General features: G+C 51.1%; 1 pseudogene; it reads right to left on the reverse strand.

Annotated features, from left to right (window-relative positions):
* The window catches only part of LOC104870638, a 12876-nt pseudogene extending 9186 nt beyond the window's left edge, over nt 1-3690 (reverse strand).
* Nucleotides 3691-5900: the final 2210 nt, after the last annotated feature.

Raw genomic sequence — 5900 nt, forward strand, 5'->3', positions numbered from 1 at the left:
CTCATCCACCGCCCCTGCCGAGGTGGCCCTGCCCGCAAGGGATCTGGTGCGCGCGACAGCGCCAGCCAGCGAGGCCCGGGCGGCCTAGGCCTGGATGGGGGGGAGAGTTGAAGATAACACACTGGAGAGAAGGAGACAAGGACTTCACTTTAAGCTGCCAAGACTACCCAGATAGCTCAGTTGGGAGATCGTTAGACTGAAGATCTTAAGGTCCCTGGTTCAATCCCGGGTCTCAGCAGTGAGAGCATTTTAATCAATTTCGTAGTCCCTCATCCCCAGTGTGTGACTGTCACCTTGTGTGTAATCCCTGAGCCAAATGGGGCACTCCCTTCATAATAAAGTTATGGCTTATTTGGTAGCGGTGTTTGGGGTTTTTTGTTTTGTTTTGTTTTTTTGCTTGTTTTCTTTTTTGGCACCTGCAATACCGACTTTAATTTTTAAATCTAAAAAGTGTCTGTAACGTTTTACAAACAACAACAACAACAACAAGAACAACAACAACAACAACGGGCCGGGCATTTAGCTCAGCCGTTCAGTGGCCTGCTCTTGCAAGGGCAAGGACCCGATTTTAATTCCCCCATACCTTTGGTTACTTCTTACAGGGGCTCTGTAAAGACAAACTGTTTCCAAAGCTCCAGCTATTGCAAGCAGGGGAAAACCAGTCTAAGTATAAATCCTTTAATCATCTGCATGTATCTGGCCCCAAATACACAGAGCAGGCCCTAAGGCCAACAAAACTAGCCCCACTCCCAACCACAAGGTTGAAAGTCTTACGAGGCAGAACTTCAAGACTCATTTATAAATATGAAAATAGATGAGTCCACTAGGAAAGGTCTTTGAATAGGTTAGCTAAGGGCTATGACCCCCACACTGCCTTGCACTCCCCTTGCATAGAAATGTAGTGACAGTCTGACCATACAGTAAATGCAAACAGCAATTATTCAAGAGTCTTAGACATACTGGCAAGAAGCACCCCAGTCTTCAGGTCTGAGAAACAGTCGTGCTTTTATGGCCTCCTGACCAGCTCCACTTTCCATCGAGTAGCTTCTGTGCCCCAAGAGAGGGCACGAGAGATCTACAGTGGGAGAAGAACTGGGGTGACAGTAGCCTGCCAGCTCAGCCTAGGACTAGGAGTCCTGTCTTGGGAACTGCACTGGCATCAGGTAGGGACCAGAGCTCCTTGTTGGATTTCAGAGGCTTAGCATCAGCAGTTGGCCCTAACTAGGAAGGCTTTTTTTTTTTTTGCTGCTGCCCTTTTCATAGGCAGCCATTGGACATTAGCAGCACAAAAGTTGAGCATGGCTTGGCTTCACCAGCCTACACTGTGGGGTCCAGGGAAGAGGTAAGGCTGTGCACCAAGGAAGTTCCATGGCTTCAGCTGAAGGTTCATCCTCAAGGCGAGGCAGGGACTGACCTCCTCACCCATCTCCCATCCTCCTCACCCATCCTCCCTGGGTTTGTAGGCCCACGCCTGAGACAGACAGAGAGACTGCAGCCTACCTTCTTGGCTTTCTTTTTCCACCACCACCTCCTCAGAGGCACCTCCATAGCATGGGCTGGTCCTCAAACGGTTTTCCTCCTGGGGATTGCAGCGATTCATGGCCTCATGGGCTGGAACAGTTGGTAGGGCGGATGCTTGGAATGGCGGGATCTCTCTCACTTGTGCTTGAGGCTGCTGAGGCATGGTAGAGGCCCACCCGATAACGATTCTTCACAGCTTACAAACAGACAGATTTTTTGACTACAGAACTCGGGTGAACCGGGCAAAGAACACCATTAGCAAGCAGGTGGGGCAAGGGCTCCTGCCAGTCAGCTAGAGTCACAGTTCCAGGCCTTGGTGCATTTCAGGTCTAATTCTGAGGAGATGACAGACATCCTGGGGAGGTTGAATAACTTGATCTTGCCACCCTTGAGGTCCTGCCAGGCACTAAAAGGATTGACTTTGGGGGTGTGGGTAGCACCACCTGTTGTGGCCATTAGTTAGGGGCCAAGACACTTACTGTACATTGGGTCTTGTGAGAGAAAGTATCTAGCTGGCTTCAAGACAGCCAGATAGTACATCTCGGCCGAGGTGACGTGTGGGGAATCTGGTCATCCAGTGAGCTCAGTCTCTTCCACCAGGCACTTTCCCCGAGAGACCTTTAGTGGTAGCCTGCACCTTCCTGTTCTTCTCTAGTTCTTCATCCTATAGCTGGCTCTTAATTCCCTCCATGGTCTTCCCAATCTCCACAAAAGATGGGCACAGTTCAGGATCCATGTTACAGCAGTTGAAGGTGAGCTGCAGAAAGGCTGAGGGACAGTCTCCCAGCATGTTGTAAGGAAAGTTAAAACTTTAAGTTGGAAAGGCTTGGGTTAAGGCTTTCGGCTCTCTAAGGCGCATAATCACTAGTTCACCTCTTCTTTCCCTGGATACCTGGCCAGTTCCCTGGAAAAAAGCAGGAAGGACTTTGTTTAAAAGACCAGATGTTCTTAACATCAAGATAAGGAATGTGATACATTCCGCCCCTCCCAGACCCCTGGCCAGGGCCCGGTTGGGACATGACTGCAAGCACATTCACCTTTTTCCGCGCCAAAAGTACAGGTAGTTTTACTGCCTTTGTCTAGAGAGCTATATAAACAGCCCACCTAGCCCAGGCTGCTGCTGCTGTCCTACGCCCGGGATTGAGACCTGTAGCCGAAGGGATTGCTGAAGAGACCCGTGCTGTGTTGAGAGTGATGGACCTAATTCCTCCAACATTCCGGTGTTGTTGCCAGAGAGCCTAAGGGTAATTTTCCAGATAGAGTCCCTCTTGCCGTTAGAGGACTCTCTTTCTTTGTCCTCTCCATTCTTACTTTTGTTTTCTGTATGTGCATATCCTTCAATAAACTTTCCCTTTTGTACTTATTTAAGGCTGGTGGACTTTCTTTTAGCGGATTGAGCCAAATTAATTAGGAGACCGTGCACGGCAAAGGGCAATAAATAAAATTTGTCCTTACACATGTGCTGGAAAGCATCATGGTCAGCCCAAAATTCTGTGCGAGGAAGATAGTCTGTATCGGCCTGGAATGATACCGTAAGGGAACACACCTGCCTTCTCATTAGAAAGTGCATCTTGGAGAAGCTCCGGTGCCATCTAGAGGGACAAACCCAGCCAGCTTCTCACCCCCAATGCTTACATCAGGAAGCTTCTTAGCCAGGCCCAAGTCAGGCACCATTCTCATCTTTCTTTACCAGGCAGTCCTTTGGTGTGAGATCCCTGTGGAAAATGCCCATGAAGTGAAGGTAGCTGAGGCCCGCTGCTCTGTTCAGGTTCACCCTCACCAGCAGGGCAAGTGTCCAGCAACTGTGCCAGGTTTGCAGAGTTGATACTCTAAATGCAGGCGGCTGTCCCTGAGATCTGCTCATGAGCTGCACTTAAGTCACCACGTTCGCCCTGTTGCTGCACACTGTGTTCATCATAAGAGCCATCACCTGCCCAGGAGCTTGATGGCGTGCCTTGAGCACCAGAGAAGAAGCCAGACCCTGTGCTTTCACAGGTGAAGTCATCCAAACGTGTCAGTCTGGAAAAGGCTCATGTGAGAGCTCGGTATGAAGACGGCCAAACTCCTCCCGCTGGGACTGTGCTCCACCCCCTCCACCACTTCCTTCCAACTCTTCAAGATGCTCCACTGGGGGGATCCTGCAATTGAATTCTGCTTGCTCTGATCCATAATCCAGTAGTCACTTTCTTCTTCTTTTTAAAAAAGACCTTCACACATGACAGGTTTTTGTTGAATTTTACTTCTCGCCCAGTTTGACACTGAGGTGGCACCAGGCAGCTGGAGCAGTGGAACAGAAAGCGGTGGCCCAGGGCAAGCACAGTAGCCCACTTGGCTCCAAGGTGGCAGTGGCTCCTTAGCCTGCACAGGCGGTGGGGTCCCTCACATGCATGAGGACGAGCAGGGACTGCCATGGTCCGGCAGAGGGCCGTTTCCTTCACCTGCCCTGCCCCAGTTGGGGCCAGGAGGATGACCTAACTAGGGAGACCAGAGGAGCAGCTGGACGCTCCTTTTTCTTTTAATCAGTTGGGCTATATATTTCAGGTTAGCCTTGAACTCCCTAGGCCACCTCAACTCGTGGTGCTCCTCCTTACTCAGCCTCCCAAGTGCTGGGACTACAGGCATGCACCACTTCACCTGCAACTCAGTAATAAGGTTGTGAAATTATCATGGCTCTGCTGTGACTTGAGGTTGAGATTTGCCATTCTTACAAATCTCACATATCATGAAACTATTTTTTAAAGCTTTTCAGTCCATTAGGAAGCAGAACCCAGGCTCGCTTCTGCAGCATTGGCTTGAATCCTGGAACCACACAGACTTGCCTGGCTCTGCATAAGGGTCACCTGTAAACCCCAGTGTTCCATGTAATTTTTCCTTCAATGTAGAAGAGCATTCTTAGCTGACAAGCAGTTGCTGAGCAGAGAAGCCCAGGCAGGCCGAGGGTCTCAGGGAGCCAGCATGGCCTGGCAGAGAGGCTGTCTTGAGACCTTGGTGTTCAGCATGGAGTTTGGACTCCTTTGCCCACTCTTGTCTTATCTGGAACTCAGGCCTCTGCTCACTAAGCATGCCCCCAACCCTGCCCCAGCCAAGGAGGGTGCCAGTCTGCACAGCTTGCTTCCCTTCCATTTCAAAAGTGTGCAAATGGCAGGAACACCCGAGCTCCTTCAGCTATTGATACAGGGGACAGAGGAGCTGGTGGCTCCTGACTCAGCTCAAACTGGCCCAACAGTAAGGTCTTTCTGGTTTGCATGGAATCAGAGACCTCAGAGCCCAGACAGCACCCAGAGCCTTTCCTCCATGCTGCAGGAAATCTCAGCAGCCCCAGCCTGGGCCCTAGCTGCTCCACTGTTGGGAGCCATTCTACATAATTTTGGGGAAAAATCATTTCACAATTAAATTATGATCAGGTCTAGCCTTCTTGCCTAAGGCCAGCTATGTCATACCAAAACATAATTCCATTTTTGCTGAGGGTTACAGCTAAGACTGCAATGGCCCTGTGATGCTGATTCCATCAGCTGAAGACATCCTGGGTCTTTGAGAACCGAGTAGAAAGGCCTCACCTGGGGAGAGACAATCCTTACTGCTTACCTCATCCCACCCACTGTTGTATGAATGTCTGTGCTCATCTTGCTGCTTTATCAATGTAAGACCCTCAACAGCATAAGATTCTCAGGGTTTTAGGGTTACCACCACCCTCTGAGTCATCTGTTATTCCTAGGAACCCAATAAACAGTGGCAAGCTTGGGGTCCTTCTTCTTTGTGGCCCAGAGCAGCATTGATCTCATCCAAGGCTCAGCTTCTCCTCTAAATCTTGTTTTCTGTCTTTATTCTTTAATTTGCCTTGTGCTGTCGTGGCTCACAGGAGACCAGGACCCACTGCAGGGGTTGTGGTAATGTCCCTTTCCCTGTTTCCTACAGTAGGAGACCTCGGAATGACGCTGGCTTCGAGGCGTAGTTGTCATACTTAAACCCCACTCCTTTCCTCTTCCCAGCACCAGTCAAAATTCCCATGCCGGGTGCATGTGCCAGGAACCAAGTGACAAGCAGGCAGTCTCACCCCTTCTGTCCTCCTGTCTCCTGAAAGCCACCCTGTCTGCAGAAGCTGCCACTTTCACCGCCACCTCATCCTTGCCACCAGGTTCCCAATCCCAGGTCAGGAACTCCCGACTTCCTCAACAGTCCCTGAGGTCGTCCACGAATTTGCGCTCGGACTGCCCTCAGGGTGGCCGCACACTGCCTCGCCGTCCCGCCGGTCACAGCACCGCTATCCGGTGTGGCGGCCGCAGGACTCGGGTCCGCGGTGCTGCTCCCGGAGGGAGCACGGGCCGGCGCGTAGTCAGCTCCGGAGCCGAGCGGAGGGGAGCCAGAGCCGCAGGCCCCGC

Source organism: Fukomys damarensis, unplaced genomic scaffold, assembly GCF_012274545.1.
Source record: "Fukomys damarensis isolate Sample0158 unplaced genomic scaffold, DMR_v1.0_HiC HiC_scaffold_10, whole genome shotgun sequence".
NCBI lineage: Eukaryota > Metazoa > Chordata > Mammalia > Rodentia > Bathyergidae > Fukomys > Fukomys damarensis.